The 16634-nt window shown below is 42.3% G+C and overlaps 1 protein-coding gene across 3 annotated transcripts in view; it reads right to left on the bottom strand.

The window, feature by feature from the left end:
- FERMT1 (FERM domain containing kindlin 1) overlaps positions 1 to 16634 on the bottom strand; it is a 144933-nt gene that overhangs the window by 57733 nt on the left and 70566 nt on the right. The window contains exon 1 of one of the 3 annotated variants that reach the window (XM_077115928.1): positions 1446 to 1973. The exons of 1 other annotated variant lie outside the window; for it this stretch is intronic. The gene's annotated coding sequence lies outside the window, so the exon portion shown is untranslated. Of the gene's footprint in view, positions 1 to 1445; positions 1974 to 16634 lie in introns of those variants that run through there. One more of the 3 variants, XM_077115913.1, reaches the window with a different exon arrangement.

The following is a 16634-nucleotide window of genomic DNA, read 5'->3' as shown; positions in this document are numbered from 1 at the left end:
ACCCCAGCCCTGTGTAAATTTTAGCTTTTGCTATCATTTATCACATGCTCACCAGAGCCCTATGCCCCCTAACCACTGTCCTTGTGTTATCTCCATCTTTTCAGTAAGTCCATTTAGAAATGAGGAAACTCAGGCTCAGAGAGGTTAGGCAACTTGTCTGAGGCCATACAGCAAGTTAGATGGTGGAGCCCAGATAGAAATCCAGGTCTTTCTAACTTTAAACTCTTAAAGACCATACTGGCCCATGTTCTCAAGAATTCTGCAACATTGATATGAAATAAAACTCTTAAAAACACATGAACTCATCTCTCTGTGGCCTTTACTAAGTGCATAAGCATTTCTATGAACTCAAATCTTTCCCAATGAGGAGAAAAATTACGCCTTTCAAACTCATATTATGGCATTGAACTTTTTGACTTTAAGATTCCTTACAATTTCAAAAATGCTATGACTTGAAGTTAAGTTGTTTAAAATGTTTTGTACATAATGACAATAATCTTTCTTTTTAAGGTCACCCAATACAGTTTGCTTCACGGGCAATCAGAAACAAGACCTTCTTTTCCCACCCTGGGGGATCAAAACACACAAACTTAGGCAATAGATGCTGATACTCTTACAGCAAAATTCAGGCTAAAATTAGACAATCTGGTTTCCCCACATTCCTTTCCTATCTTTCTGCACCTTCATTTTTGACTGAACTTCTCATCTCCAAGCAAGCTGTTACTTGTTGGGGAAAGCAGCAAACTTCAAGCAGGAAAGCGCATCGAAGGAGAGCAAACAAGAAGCAAACTTCACAGGAGCAGAAGCGACTTGGCTGGGTACAAAAACAGACCGTCTACAGCCACCCGCCCTTTATAAAAAATGCTAGAAAGAAAGAAAAAAAAGTGGGAGAAATCGTCCCTGATGCAGACCCTCTAAGATCTGAGGGTGCTCAGTGCCGGAGGGTCACTCGGCTTGATTTTGCCACCTGGGGCGGCCGGGAGACGACGATGACTAAATAGAAATCTGCCCTTAATACCCAGTGAAGACAGCTCCTGCCAGTGCTCGGAGAGAGTTTGTTTTGCATGGCCAGGGGCTCAGGGCCAGGGAAGGTGAACCTCCCCAAAGAAATGACTCTTAATTCAAAAGCCATCTAAGTGTTAGCGGCTGCAGAATGGAACCGGGCAGGGGCTTAGAAGGCAGCCGCGGGGGTGCAGGGGTAGTTGATTGGTAGAATTCTCGCCTGCCATGCGGGAAATCTGGGTTCGATTCCGGTCTGTGCACCCATCCGTGCCCCCTCAATCCAACAAATGGTGTTGCAATGATGGGATACTCACATGGAAAGAGAATGCAACGTTGACCCCCACCACACAGCAGCTGCCCCCCCTTACAGCCTCTTCCCACTCAGGTCAAGTCTTCTGCCCACCTTCACTCTCACCTCCAGCCCTCGCCCCAGTAGCACCCACCTCCTTTCCCCCAGCCTGTTGCGTTATCCTCAAAGCCGTTCACGTGGAGGGCGTGCGCCCCTAGAGAGCAAAGCAGAGCACCCCAGGTCGAGCAGCTGCTCCGGGGGCTGCGGCAGGCGAGGGCGCCTCTGAGTGCGCGCGGTAGCGAACGCCGGGGATCCTCGGGCCTGGGTGCGAGGTGCAGGGTCTCGGCCAGAGCGCGGAGGGACAGGCGAGGGCGCGCCCAGCTCCGGGCCTGCTGGGTCTCGCTCGCTGGGAGAGGAGGCGCCGTCCACAGATTTGTGAAAGGCCGAGGGCGGCCGGAGGGCTGCTACGCGGCAAGAGGGCGGGGAGAGCCTGGCAGGCGAGCTCACCCTCTGTGGCCCCTTTTCTGCCTCTCATCCCGCCCCTTTTAAGCCGCCTCCAGTAGACCCGGTTCCCTAGACCCGCCCCGGACGACCCTGGGGAATTAAGCCCCCGCCACCTCGGGGCGCTCGCGGTACACCCCTCACTCACGCCGCAGGGGCGCGTCCAGGTTGGGACACTCCCGCCTTCTGGCTAGAACAGCTGTCTCCACTTTAAAGAGCCCCGGAGGAGCTGCAATCAGGTAGGCTGAAAAAACAGAAGCGAGTCAGCTCTGAGTAAGAGGGTTTAGTAAACCCCGTCACTCCTACTCCCAGGGTGAGGCGCCCAGAGGCCGCTCGCTGGAGGGCACCCGGGAGGGCCCGCGCACCCGGTGGCTCACTCAGGCTCACCACTCAATCCCAGCCTATCACCCACCCCCCTATCATATTCACTTCCGAGGAGGTCTGGGCCACCCAGGAAGGGTGGGTGACCTTGAGCAGCTTGACCTTCTTTCCAACGACACAGTTTTGTTGAGCGGTTACTATGTGCCGGCAGGGGCTGGGCACAGAGGAGACAGTGCATAACAAAACAGACTGGGAAATAATACGTCTTTGCATCTTAATATGGGTAGAGGGGTGGAATGCCTGTCTCCATTCTATATAGAAGGCCATGTAATGTAATAATAGGCTTTAGTGATTTACATCAGGTACATAAAGCTTGTTAGAAGGGGGCGATTCTTAAAGTCTAAAGGATTTTTAAAAGCGATTTGTGAAATCAAATTGTTGAATATTAGCTTTGAAGCCTTCTTCTCTAAAATTAACCTGCTTTTAGAGACTGTAATTTTTAAGTCATGAGCACAAGAAATAGTCTTGTTTCCTGACATGAGATGTTTTCACTATCCTTTAGATATCTTTTACTATCCTAATTGGATTTCATCTCAAGTTTATCATTGACTGCTAAAGCCAAAACTTTTCCTAAAGGAGGATATCTTAGGCTGCCATAGTCTCTGCAGATTGATATCCCAGCCCAGATGATGGGGCAGAGCTGAGGGCTTTTCCCAACAATGCTCAGTCTTTATTTTAGAATTAATTCTAAAAGGTCACTGAGCACTGTCAGCAAATATAGGATCTTATAATTAAAGTAAAATAATTTAAAACTTGAAACTGAATTTCCTAACTTGGAGTTTGGGGATGGGGTCTATTGTTATGTGGTTCCTCTCCATCTCCTACTTAACCTGAACCAAGTAAGTATGTCCTTGAAAGTCTTGGGCAGAATGTGCTTTAGGTTTGCTTTCTGCAGACTCTGCTCCTGGCAGATTAAAGATCAGATGGCATTCGAGATTGTGGGATCTTGAAGTAGTAATGGCCCTATTCACACCAATGTATGTTCTCATTTTAGTTGAAAATATCTGTAGGGTGCTAAAAAACTCAACTGTTGTAGCTTTTTGCTGGTCTTACAATATATTTTAAACTTTTAAGTGAAATATTACATATATATATAGCCATATACACTGTACTGGCTTGAATCAGTTGTGTACCCCAGAAAAGCCAAGTTCTTTAATCTTCATTCAGTATTGCTGGGTTGGATCTTTTTTATTGTTTCCGTGGAGATGTGACCCACCCACTTATGGGTGGTAACTTTTGATTAGATGGTTTCCCACGGAGATGTGTCTCCACCCATTACAAAGTGGGGTTGCTTACTGGAGCCCTTTAAGAAGGAACCATTTTGGAGAGAACCAACAGAGCCAAGAAGGCCACACAGCCAGAGATCTTTGGAGATGCAGAAGGAGAATACCCCCTGGGGAATCCTTATGAACCAAGAAGCCAGGAGAGAAAGCTAGCAGACTTTGCCATGTGCCTTTCCAGCTGATAGAGGTGTTCTGGAGTCATTGGCTTTCTTGAGTCAAGGCATCTTCCCTGGATGCCTTACTTTGGACATTTTCATAGCCTTAGAAGAGTAAACTTGCAACTTAATAAATTCCCCTTTTTAAAAAGCCGTTCCAGTTCTGGTATATTGCAGTCCAGCAGCTTACTAACTAAAGCACAGACAAATGCATAAATTATGAACATACAGTTGATGAATTTTCACAAATTGAACACATCTGTGTAACCAGAACCCAGCTCAAGAAGCAGGACATCACCAGTCTTCAGAATCCCCCTGTGATAGTTAGGTTAAGGTGTCAGCTTGGCCAGGTGATGATACCTAGTTCTGTTGCTGCGGGCTTGAGTCATTAGCATGTGAAACTCATCTATGGATGATTACATCTGCAGTTGGCTAAAGGGAGTGCCTTCCGCAATGAGTGATGTTAAATTTGCTGGAGGCTTAAAAAAGAGAGGTCAGAAGTGAGCTCAGTGCAGCACAGCCCAAGCAACTCAGCATACCTCATCTCAGCACTCACAGCTCAGATCAGACATTTGGAGATGCAGAAAGGAATCGCCTTGGGGAAAGCTGTTGGAACCCAGAAACCGGAAGAGAAGGCCAGCAGACATTGCCTGTGCCTTCCTGTGTAAGAGAGAACCTCAGATGAGCATTAGCTACCTTTCCCCTGAAAGACTATAAGTTTTTAACTTAATAAATCCCCTTTTATTAAAAGCCAATCCATCTTTGATGTGTTGCTCTCAGGCAGGTTTGGCAGGCTAAAACAGATTTGGTATCGGAGAAGTGGGGTGCTGCTGCAGTTTGCACATACCAGACATGTTGGAACAGTTTTTTTTTTTTTTTGATGGATAAGGGAAAGATTTTGGAGGAGCTGTGAGGAGCTTGATGGAGAAGGCCTGGAGTGCTTTGAAGAGACTGTTGCTGTAAACAGAACTACTTCCAGTCTGGACAAAGGGGGACAGAAAATAAACAAGTTGGAGTTTGCAAAGTGAGAAACTTGGAAGGTAGGGTTTGAAGCCAAGAAACCTCAGGCCAGGAGAACGGACACACCCAAATATGTACAGAGGGCGAGTTTGCCCCAGGAGCAGAGGGTGGACCTTCTACTTTGTTGTTCAGGAAGAGTTGTGCCACCCTAGGCATTGGAGAGGGTGAAGCACATAAGCTGAGAATTGGGGGCAGCCTTGCTGACACCCCATTGTTTTGGGGGGGTTGAGCATGGGCCCTGGAGATGGTAGAGATCCCAGGTGCTTCCCCGAAGCTTGGAGAGGGTAGAGCTGAGAAAAAGGTGGTCTTCCCAATATCCCCCAAAATTGCAACCATCTGAGTGTTTGGAGAGAGTAAGTCCACTGCATAGACCCTTGGAAAGGGTGGGACTGCCACTTTCTAAAGCCCTGAGGAGAAATGACTTTCAGACCTTAAAATCTAGTGGCGTTTGCCCTGCAGTTTTTCAGAGCTGTTTGTGTCTGGTGACCCGTGTCCCTTCTGAGTTCTCCTTATGGAAATGAAAAATGTATCCTATGGCTGTCCCTCCTTTGTATATTGGCAGCAGATAACTTGTTTTGAGTTTCACAGGTCCAGAGGCAGAGGAGAATTTTTGCCATTTAGGTATGGTTTAACGTGATGTGTATAGTTGCCAAGTTGACAAGGGAAGGACATGTGGTAGTTAGGTTCAGGTGTCATCTTGGCCAGGTGATGATGCCTGGTTCTGTTGCTGTGGACTTGAATCATGAGCATGTGAAACTCATCTGTGGCTGATTACATCTGCAGTCAGCTAAGGGAAGTGCCTTCCGCAATAAGTTAAATTAGCTGGAGGCTTAAAAGGCAGAGGTCAGAAGTAAGCTCAACACAGCACAGCCCAAGCAGCTCAGCATACCTCATCTCAACACTCGCATCTCAGCCCAGACGTTTGGATATGCAGAAAGGAATCGCCCTGGGGAAAACTGTTGGAACCCAGAAATCGGAAGATAAGGTCAGCAGACATTGCCTTGTGCCTTCCCCAGTAACAGAGAACCTCAGATGGGAGTTAGGTACCTTTCCTCTGAAGAACTGTAAGTTTTTAACTTAATAAATCCTCTTTTATTAAAAGCCTATCCATCTCTGGTGTGTTGAATTCTGGCAGCTTTGGCAGACTAACACCCCCCTTACCTCCTTCCAGGCCCTACCCAGCTGCCCCCCCACCCCCCCCCGAGGGTTACCACTAACCCAACTTCTAACCGCATAGATGGGTTTTGCCTGTCTTTGCACTTTGTATGATTTGAATCCGAAAAAAAATGGGCTATTTTGTGTCCTAGGTTTTAAGTTTTGTCTTTTATTGACTACCTGGTTATTGTCAATCGTGTGACACAGGTCCAACTCGCCCTCCAAGACCCTGGGTTAGAAGTAGACTAAAAGTTTATTCCAGAGTTTAAAAAAAAAAAGCAGACTCAAAACTTTGACTCATTTAATTAACCTATAAATGCTAATCAATGGATTTTAATTGGCTTGTTCAATCATTCAGTCTCTGAGTTACTATGAACTAGATACTAATATGTACTGAAAATACTAAGATGAACTTGACACATGCTCTCTTAACATTGTAACTCTAATGCTGAGGCAAAAAAGAAGAGAGTGCCTCGTCCTGACAGTGTGGAAAGTGTGAGAAAAGGCTTCAGAAAGGAGATGAGTTTTGAACTGGAATTTGAAGCTTTGGATAAAAGCTTGTTAGTTGCCTATGATAAACTTCAGTTTCTAGACAATTGTCAAAAAGCGTCAAAGCAGTTTTAACCTAGCATGGAGTTATTTCCCCCATTCAAGAGTGCAGTATAAAGAGGCACCACTTCAAAATCTTACATGTTCATGATGTGGCTATTGAAACAATGACTCTTTTCAGTTCCCCTTACACTGATAAACTGACCTGCAAATTAGCGCCTTGACAAGATAAGTCAGTCACATCTGCATTATGGTGGGTATGAGTAGATGATAGTGGATGAGAGATGCAGCCTTATTACTTATCCATTGAACACAAACGGGAATAAATGAGAGGGGTGAGGACTTTGACTATCTCAGCTGCTTTAAACACAAGTGACTTTCTAGTGCATTTTCACGTCTGCTAGATGAACCTTCAAAGTTTCTAAGTTTTATATATGAAATTTAGGTAGAATGAGAAAACTGCAAGAGGAAGAAAAGAGGCAGGATATTTTCTTGATTGATGATTTAGTAGATGAAATGCATAATGGTGTTTCCCAACACAAATTTCTCGAAGTCTTCAGCTCATAGACATGTGAAAAATCCAGCCATAAGAGATGGCAACAGGCACCTAACATGCATTTTCTCTTTTCTTTGCATCCTTGGGACATGCAAACTGTGCACACATGAGTAGAGAACATATTTTTCTGTTCAGAGCTTAGAGGCAGAATGGGCCTATTCTAGCTATGCCCTCCTTTCCAGCTGGATGCCTAATGAGTACTTTCTCTGTCCAGGCAAGTTCTAAAATTTCCTCTTTGCGGGGGTGGAAAGGGTGTGTCCTCTTGTATCTGCAGGCTCTGGATGAAGAAGGGGCAGGAGGCAAGCAAGGAGATGGGAGGTTTTCCCTAGAATCTACTTAGAGAGCGAGAGGAATGAGAATGCTGAGCCCCACCTCCACCCTGACCCCTACCCCACCCACTCCTTTCTTCCCTTTCATCTTAATCAAATGGTGAAAAGTAAGTCTTCCACCTTCCCCTGAAAGTTCCAGAGATAATACTGAATAATAATGCAAAGTCCCAGACATAACCATGACCAGTTCCCTCGCAACCTTCCAGAATATTCTATGCATGAAGACTAATTCTCTTTGCCTTTTATGCAAGCAGGAGCATTCTATACATATTCTGCGTTTTGCAGGGTATCTTGGTGATTGTGGTGGACGTTAGTCATAATCTGCCCACTATCCTTCAAAAGACTGCTCTGTATTGGTGGAAATCCCATCTTAATATCCTGGTGTACAAATCAGAACTCAAATTCCCATCCTCCATTGCAGCGAGGGCACAGGCTTTGACTGAGACTCTGTCTTCAGATGCACCCAGGCATGACTTTAGTTTGGAAGCAAGTTAGGTGCAGAGACAGGGCTGTGCTTGGAGCCTCCATCTTTCCTCTTAGGGTGGTGGCAAAGGTGACTGACAATAGTGGTGGAAATGGCAGTGGCAGTGCCTCCCTAGAGGTTGCAAGGCCAAAATCCTAATGCAGACGTGAAGTCAGTGCTGGCTAGTGTGAGTTAAGTCAAGTTCGGATGCTGCAGTGGCTCTTCCCTCGTCATGCTAGGCCTGTGGCATTATTTAAGCCACTTAAAAAAAAATACTTTCAATATGTTTTATTTAGAAACACTATTTGATAATGGATGCATGGAGAATCAATACGATTATATTTTTAGCATGTTGGATGTTTTCCATAATTTTTTGTTTTAAACTAAGCGTAACTCTGTCTCACTGTTTTAAATGTTAAACGCAAATAGTATGTGCTCACGTATGGAATGACAGAAATGAGATGTCTCAAGTTCAGTTTCTTTGTCTCTAAAATCATTGTGCTGTATCAATCTTCTGTTTAAACACAAAAATATGTACCATCACAGGGGTTGGAGATGCCCTTGAATGTAACTGGAGCAATTCTAAACTGTGATAATCTTAGCTTTGAAAGGAACGCTTGTCCCCTGTTTGTGTGTGGGGTGGGGGGAATGGGTTGGGGGGTTGACTGCACAACTGGGAGCTCTCTCAATTAACTTCCATATAGAGCACAATGTTTACTAAAGGGTACGGAATAAACATGTGCTGGTTTGATGCTTTCATATCAGTGACCCCAGCGATTGTTTAGAACTTAGGCCGACAGAAGATTTTTTTTCCCCAGGGAGAACTATTTTATCAGTGACATTGTTTAGAATTGCCAGTGCATAGTGGCAATAATAAAAATGCAGATCAACTTAAAAAAAAAAACAACTAAGCATAAAAATATTAGATGGATGATGGTGATGGTGGTACAACATTACGAACGTAATTAACAGCACTGGAATGTGTATTTGAAAGTGGTTAAAAGGGGAAATTTTAGGTTTTATTTAGGTAAACAACACCCAACCATAGGGCTCTTTATCTATGCTGGCCTACATTAAAATGGAATCTATAAGGTGATACAATGCAGTGAGTCCTAATGTCAACCTAACATAAACTATGGACTGTGGTTAATAGTACAATTATAAAAATGTTCTTTAATTGTAACAAATGTACCATATTCGTGCAAGGTGTTAATAACGGGTTATATGGGAATGATGTATTATGCATGATTTTTCTGTAATCCTTCAAATTCTCTAATAAAAAAATCTCATTACAACACAGCTCAATTATTATAAAAAGTCTATCTATCTGGTGTTCATTCCTTTCTCTCTCTTTTTTTTTTTTTTTTGGTGCCTGGATCCCTGCATAGAAAGATCTGATATAAAGGTCAACTAATGTTAATGATGATGACTTTTTATAGGGGAGATTTTTATTTCTTCTTTGCATTATTTTGGTATTGCTTAATTCTTTACAAAGAGCAGGCATTATTTTTACAAAAATGAGAGATTTTTTAATTTACAAAATCACAGCTATAACAAAAGTACTGTTATAAATTTCTATCGAAAATTAAAACACTTATTCAGAGATTTAGCTTTCTGGTAATTTGAGTTTGTGTGGGAGAAAACATTGACTTAGGGTAAAGAAAAACAATTGGCTCTCTAATACTAGAGAGCCGCTGAAGTGGTTATGGTGATGAGAGGGCTTCAAATTGCCCTGTCCTTAGATATTCTAATATAATATATTGACAGATATTTATTGAGTGCTTACAATGTACTGAACACAATCTAAGCATGGTATGCGTATCAATTCATTGAATTCTAACAATAACCTCTTAAGGTAACTACTATTTTCTATATTTTACAGATGAGGTATAGAAAGCTCACCAATCTATCAGTGGAGAAGCTGGAAGACATTTTTTTTTTTTAACTTTTTATTAATTAAAAAGATTAACAAAACATTTAGAAATCATTCCATTCTACATATATAATCAGTAATTCTTAATATCATCACATAGTTGCATATTCATCATTTCTTAGTACATTTGCATTGATTTAGAAAAAGAGATAAAAAGACAACAGAAAAAGAAAATGATAATAGAGAAAAAAAACTATACATACCATACCCCTTACCCCTCGCTTTTGTTTACCACTATTTCAAACTGAATTTATTTTAACATTTGTTCCCCCTATTATCTATTTTTATTCTATATGTTCTACTCTTCTATTGATATAGTAGCTAAAAGGAGCATCAGAGTTATGGTTTTCACATTCAGAGTCTCATTGTGAAAGTTATATCATTGTTCAATCATCGTCAAGAAACATGGCTACTGGAATACAGCACTACATTTTCAGGCAATTCCCTCCAGCCTCTCCACTACAACTTAAACAACAAGGTGATATCTACTTAATGCGTAAGAATAACCTCCAGGATAACCTCTCAACTCTGTTTGGAATCTCTCAGCCATTGACACTTTGCCTCGTTTTACTCTTCCCCCTTTTGGTCTAGAAGGTTCTCTCAATCCCTTGATGTTAATTCTCAGCAAGACATTGTTTTTTACTGCTTAGCTACACGTCTCTTTGCCCACTGTTCCAATAGTTCTGATTATTATTTGCTTAATTATTTTTCTGTTTGTACTAGCCATGGAGGACCTGTTATTTGTAACTAAAGACATGACTGACACAGAATTTTAGTGCTGCAAGTCATGCTAAAAGTAGTGTATGTCAAGTGGAACAGGTGAGCTTTGGACAATGAAGGCATAAATGTCGCAGGCTGCAAAGCTGGGGACTCTTGCTGTGTGCTGGCAAACTATTGGCTCAAGCTGTTCTTTAAGATACCGGTCACAAATGGAGTGAGGCTGAAGTATTGGGGGGAAATGGTGGTAATATTCAGAATATTGGCTTATATTGACAGATGGCTTCTTAACTCTTTCAGAAATATCTTGAAAGAGAGGATGTATCCAGACCAGAACCAACCGGCTGGTGAACAGAGACTGAAGAATTATTGCTTTGCCAAGGGAGGTTCACTCGCTGCAGCCTGAGATCCAAATTGACTGAGAATCCCATCATTGGGGCTGAAAAAGTAATCTGTCTCTTTACTTCAAACCAAAGCTGGTATAAGCAGTTATTGAAATGAAATTAATAGTAAAATTCATATAATAGCATGTTCATGAGGATAACTGAAAGAGTGAGAGAATGTTTACCTGATACATGTATAGTATGTGCTTAAAATATTTATCATGATTTATAGAAATAAATTATTATAGTTATTATGGGTGTTTGTGCTGCCTTTATTTCTACCTGTCTACTAGGTTTGGAATATGGGTGCAGTTGCCAGTGCTGGTGATTTGAATGGGGAGACTCAGATTTATACTTAAAAAAGTTATTTTGAAATAATTTCAAGTTTGCAGTACAGTTGCAAAAATAATACCAACCCCATACATACAGAGAACTCCAATAGACCCTCCGCGATCCAGATGCTTACATCCACCAACTCTTAACATTTTGCCACATTTTTCTCCCTCCCTCCCTATCTATCTAGCTAGCTGGCTATTTTATAAACATTTGAGAGTAGGTTGAATACATCATGCTCCTTGAACGCTGACTGCTTCTATGTGCATTTCCTAAGAGCAAGGATACAGGTTTATAATTCTTGTAGTCCAGTAAAGAGTTGAGTGTGTCTTAAAGACCTTGAAGTAAGGGAGTGTGGGAAACTGTTCCCCAATTCCTTAAGTCCTCCCTAAATTATAATTGCCATGTGACTTGACAGCTTCTCTGCGCCTTGACTTTGGGTTTGCTCTTACCACTCGCTCTGGCCAACGAGGAGGTGTGATGCAAGTAGAATCAATGGGCATGCGTGGTTTGGTTTACTTACTAATCCTCAGCCATTTGCCTTGCAAAGAACATGCCCTGTTTGGAGGAATGATTGACTCTAGAACTGGAGCAGAAGAATACAAGAGGAATCTGGAACATTTTGTGGTACCAGAAAGCAAAGAAATGCTCTTAAAACATTGGGGCCATGTGGAAAGGACAGAGGGGACAACTGGAAGGCACTTCTAAGGAACAAACCTAGGATAATTGGAGCAGCAAAATAAATAATGAACGCAGATTATAACCCATAGAATGCAATAAATAGTCATTAATTCATGCTAAAATAAACAAAAATTGGAATAAACAAATCAATGGTGGAGAAGCACTAGATTTTCCTTTGAGTAGAATTCCAATTAGTAAGTATCAGTTTCCTAGGGATGCTATAACAAATTGCCACAAACTGGGACACTCAAAACAACAGAAACTTATTCTCTCATAGTTCTGGAGGATAGAATTTCAAGATGAAGGTGTTGGCAGGGCCATGGTCTCTATGAAGGCTCCAGGGAAGAATACTTCCTTCTGTCTTCTGGTGGAAGCATCTGGGGTTGCTGGTAATCCTTGGCATTCCCAGGCTTGTAGTAGCATTAACTTCAATCTCTGTCTCCATCTCTACATGACCTTGTCCTCCTTGATGTCTCTGTGTCCAAATCTCCATCTTCTTATATGGACACCAGTCATTGCTTTTAGTATCTAGTATGACCTTGTCTCAATTTCATTACCTCTGCAGGGATCCTATTTCCAAATAAGTTCACATTTACAGGTTCCAGGAGTTAGGTATTCCACACATCTTTTGGGAGCCACAATTCATCCCACAACAGATAGAAATAGGAAAAAAAATCAAAATCACCGTTTAGAAACTACCACAGTAAGAATTATTGCAGGCAAGAATCATTCGTTGTCAAGATGTTAAAATTAGCGAGTAAAAGTGTGATGGGAAACAGGATATTTGTAGAGTCTCAAAGTGTCTCCATGCAAGGTATTTATTAATTGCAAAGGAGAATTAGTAATATTAGAATGGTAAAAAGAAAGTGGCAGATATCACCTTAACCAAACCATGAAGATCAACATCATTGGTGATAATGCATATCGACATCACGTACCTCTGGATCTGATGCACTGAGAAGGTATAACATTGCTTTTGTAGTGTTCCTGCCCAAGACACATAACTTCAATTTAATCATAAGAAAACATCAGACAAAGTTCAGAGACACTCTACACAATAAATCGCTAATACGCTTAAAAAATATCAAGGTCATGGAAGACAAAGAAAGTTGGTGGAACAGTCACAGATCAAAGGAGATTAAATGCAGTGTGGGATCCTGGACTGGACCCTGGAACAGAAACATCAGTGGGAAGGCTGGTGAAATGTGAGTGGGAGTGATGGATTAGTTAATGACATTGGATCAATACTAATTTCCTTGTTTCCATAATTGTACTGTGATTATGAAAAATGTTAACAGTAGGGGAATCTGGGTGAGGGGTTCTCTGTGTGCTATTTTTGCAACTTTTCTGTAAGTCTAAAATTATTTAAAACAAGGAGAAGGAGGAGAAAGAGAAAGAAGAGAAGAGAAGCAAACCCTTTAGAAATTCACCAAGAAGGAGGATAAGGAGGGTTGGGGTCCTGGAGTAAGTAGCGACCTTCTAATGAGCAGAAGAGGGGATACCATGCACAGATGAGTGTATATTCTTGTAACCCAGAGTTTTCAAACTAGGTAGGGTTTGGGGACCATGTCCTGTATTCCTAAACCTGGCAGTGACTCTATAACGGTGGTTAAGGATTTGGAGACCGAGGACTGAGTTAACTGCTGGCACACACACTTAATAGCTCTGGGGCTTAGAGTTTTAGTTTCATTGTCTGAGCTTTAGTTTCTGCTTCTGCAACGAGGGTAATAAGATCTACCTTATATGATGTTGTGAGGCTGAAATGAGAAAGGGTTTGTAAAGCATCAAGCACAGAACCTGAAACATAGTTAACGTTTGATAAAGGGTGTTTAATAAACAGACAAACAGATGAATAAAAGTGGGAGGTCATCTCTGGAAAAGAGTGGGTATTTGCATCTCATCCCTGGGAGGTTGGACTGTGCTCCTTTCTTGTTCACAAGTAAATGATCTGTAAACTTACACCTACTCTAATAAATAAAAGCAGAGTGCAATAAGTTAACACAGAAATAATATAAGGAAATATGTCAGAAAGGAGAAACATGAATCTCCAGTTTAATGGGTCTACTAAATACCCAGCCAGTCAAATAAAGAATAGCCACAAAGTGCAGCATTGTGGAATATAAGATCACTATGGAAAAACAGAAAATTACAAAAGCTTTTAGAAAGGAAAAACAAGTCATCAACAAAGGAACACAAATCAACATTACATACCCAGGCAGACTATCAAGCAAGATATTTTCAGACATGAGAGGACTTGGAAAATTTAATTCCTACATAACCTGTCTTAGAAACATTCTTGAACTCCTGGGAAGATGGCTGAATAGAGTACCTCAAGATTAGCCCCGCTCCACTGAGAGGTTAGAGAAGGGACAGGCAGGCAACTGAGGTGGTGATTCAGGAGTGCAGCTGAGTTGGGAGAGCCTTCTGCACCACATGCAGCAGCCCAGATTGCAGAGGCTAGGGAACTGAGAGGCAGAAAGCTGGAACCTGGAGTGGAGGCGTGGAGCCCACAGGAGTGCATAGATAGGAGCCTGGGACTAGAAAGTAAGCCAGGCCGCATTCCTTGGGTGCACTACCCTCACCAGTACAACCCTGTAACTGCACTCCACACACCCGAACCCCATCATCTACTCCCATTTCCCACATTCCAGGCACCCCCACCCCGCCAGCTCCCAGTGCACGTACCTGCCCCACACCCCCACCCCAGATGCAGCCTGCCCACATCTCCTGCACCCCTCCTGAGCATTACCTCCCAGTTCCCTGTAGGCTGTGGCTGTGGCATAAAGGCTGTGGGCGCTAACCTCCATACCTAGGCTTCCCCTGACCACAACCCTGCCCTCAGCCCATAGTGTTGCACAGCCTTACTCTGTCTCACCTGAGCTCTGTGCATCCATTTATAGCACTCCCAGGCCCACACATGTGCTTGGGCCCCCAATCATGTTGGGAACTGGGATTCAGATCTGGGAACTGCACTTTACAGCAATCCTAGAACCATGCACATGCATGGCCCTCGGCCACATTTCCCAGCTCTGAGAAAGTACTGACCTGCACAGCTGGGTCACATCTGCCCCCAATCCATGAAGACTTAACGCTGACCTGCTGCCACAGCTTTATGCATGCACCCAAAGGGCCACATGCCTTAGACCAGTACACACCAGGGTTACAGCCCCCAGAATGGTGCACACATAGCTACATCCTCCCTAGCCTCTAGGTGCCCATGTTCACAAGCATCTGTGTAACATCCCCAACCTGCACCTATACCTGCCCTGAAACAAATCACCGTACCGAGTGCCCCACTCTATACCCTGCCCCCTGCTGTACGACCATCCCACAAACACGAAGTCTTAGACTACTGAAAGAAATCAACTCCCAAAGTAAAGTGCTCAAGATATTTACATGCCACAAAGTCAGCAGAACATCACTAAGCGTATCACAATGCAGACAGATATAACCCTGCCTAATGACCAAATTAAAACACTGGAGGAGACACAGACACTGGAACAAGTAATCAAAGATGTTCATACAACTCTACCTAATAAAATATGTGGGATAGCAAATGACTTAAAGGAGATCAAAAGACAGTGGAAGAGCACAAAGAGGAATTTGAAAGAATAAATAGAAAAATAGCAGATATCACAGAGACTAAAGACTCTGTTGACCAAATAAAAAACATACTAGAGGCACACAACACCAGATTTGAAGAGACAGAAGAAAGAATAAGTGATATAGAGGACAGGATAATTGACTTCACAGACTCAAAATAGCAAATGGCAAAAAAGATGGAAAATATTGAATGGGAACTCAAGGAAATGATGGACAAAACAAAGCACACAAATATAAGAATCATTGGTGTCCCAGAAGGAAAAGAGAGGATTAAAAGGCTAGGAAGAGTAGTTGAAGATATAATGGGTGAAAACTTCCCAACCCTCATAAAGGACATAAATACACAAGTCAAAGAAGCCCAATGAACTCCAAACAGAATAAATCCAAATAGACCTCCCCCAAGACACATACTAATCAGTCTGTCAAATGTTGAAGAGAGGCAGAAAATCCTGAAAGTGGGAAGAAAAAGCACTCTACTACATACATGGGAAATCAAATAAGACTGAGTTCAGACTATTCAACTGGCACCCTGGAGGCGAGAAGCAGTGGTATGATATATTCAACATTCTGAATGAGAAAGACTTCCAGCTAAGAACTCTGTACCCAGCCAAACTGTCCTTCAAAACTGAGGGAGAGACTAAAGTTTTCACAGAAAAAGAAGTCCTGAAAGAATTTGTCAAGAAGAGACCAGCCCTACAAGAAATACTAAAAGGAGTTCTACTGGCTGAAAGAAAAAAAGACAGAGAGGGAAGTCTGGAGGAGAGTAAGAATTGAAGAGTACCACTAAGGGTAATTTAAAAAATACAAAGAGAAAGAGGGAAAAGGATATATTTTCTTTGTCATAAGATCTGACAAATAAAATAAAAAAGATAAGCTGGTGGACTCAAGAAATAGCTTTTCTGTAATAACTTTGAATGTTAATGGACTAAACTTACCCGTTAAAAGATACAGATTGGCAGAATGCATTCAGAAACAAAATCCAGCTATATGCTGCTTACAAGAGACTCATCTTAGACACAAGAATACAAATAGATTGAAAGTGAAAGGATGGAAAAAGCTTTTCCATGCAAGTTGTAACCAGAAGAAAGGAGGAGTAGCTATACTAATATCGGACAAAATAGACTTTAAATGTAAAGCCATCATAAGAGACAAAGAAGGACACTATATACTAATTATAGGGTCAATTCACCAAGAAGATGTAACATTCATAAGTGTTATGCTCCCAGTTAAGGAGCTCCAAAGTACATGAGACAGACATTGGCAAAACTGAAGGGAGTGATAGATATTTCAACAATAATAGT

Source organism: Tamandua tetradactyla, chromosome 1, assembly GCF_023851605.1.
Source record: "Tamandua tetradactyla isolate mTamTet1 chromosome 1, mTamTet1.pri, whole genome shotgun sequence".
NCBI classification, from domain to species: domain Eukaryota; kingdom Metazoa; phylum Chordata; class Mammalia; order Pilosa; family Myrmecophagidae; genus Tamandua; species Tamandua tetradactyla.
This window is presented reverse-complemented; position numbering and strand designations above follow the sequence as displayed.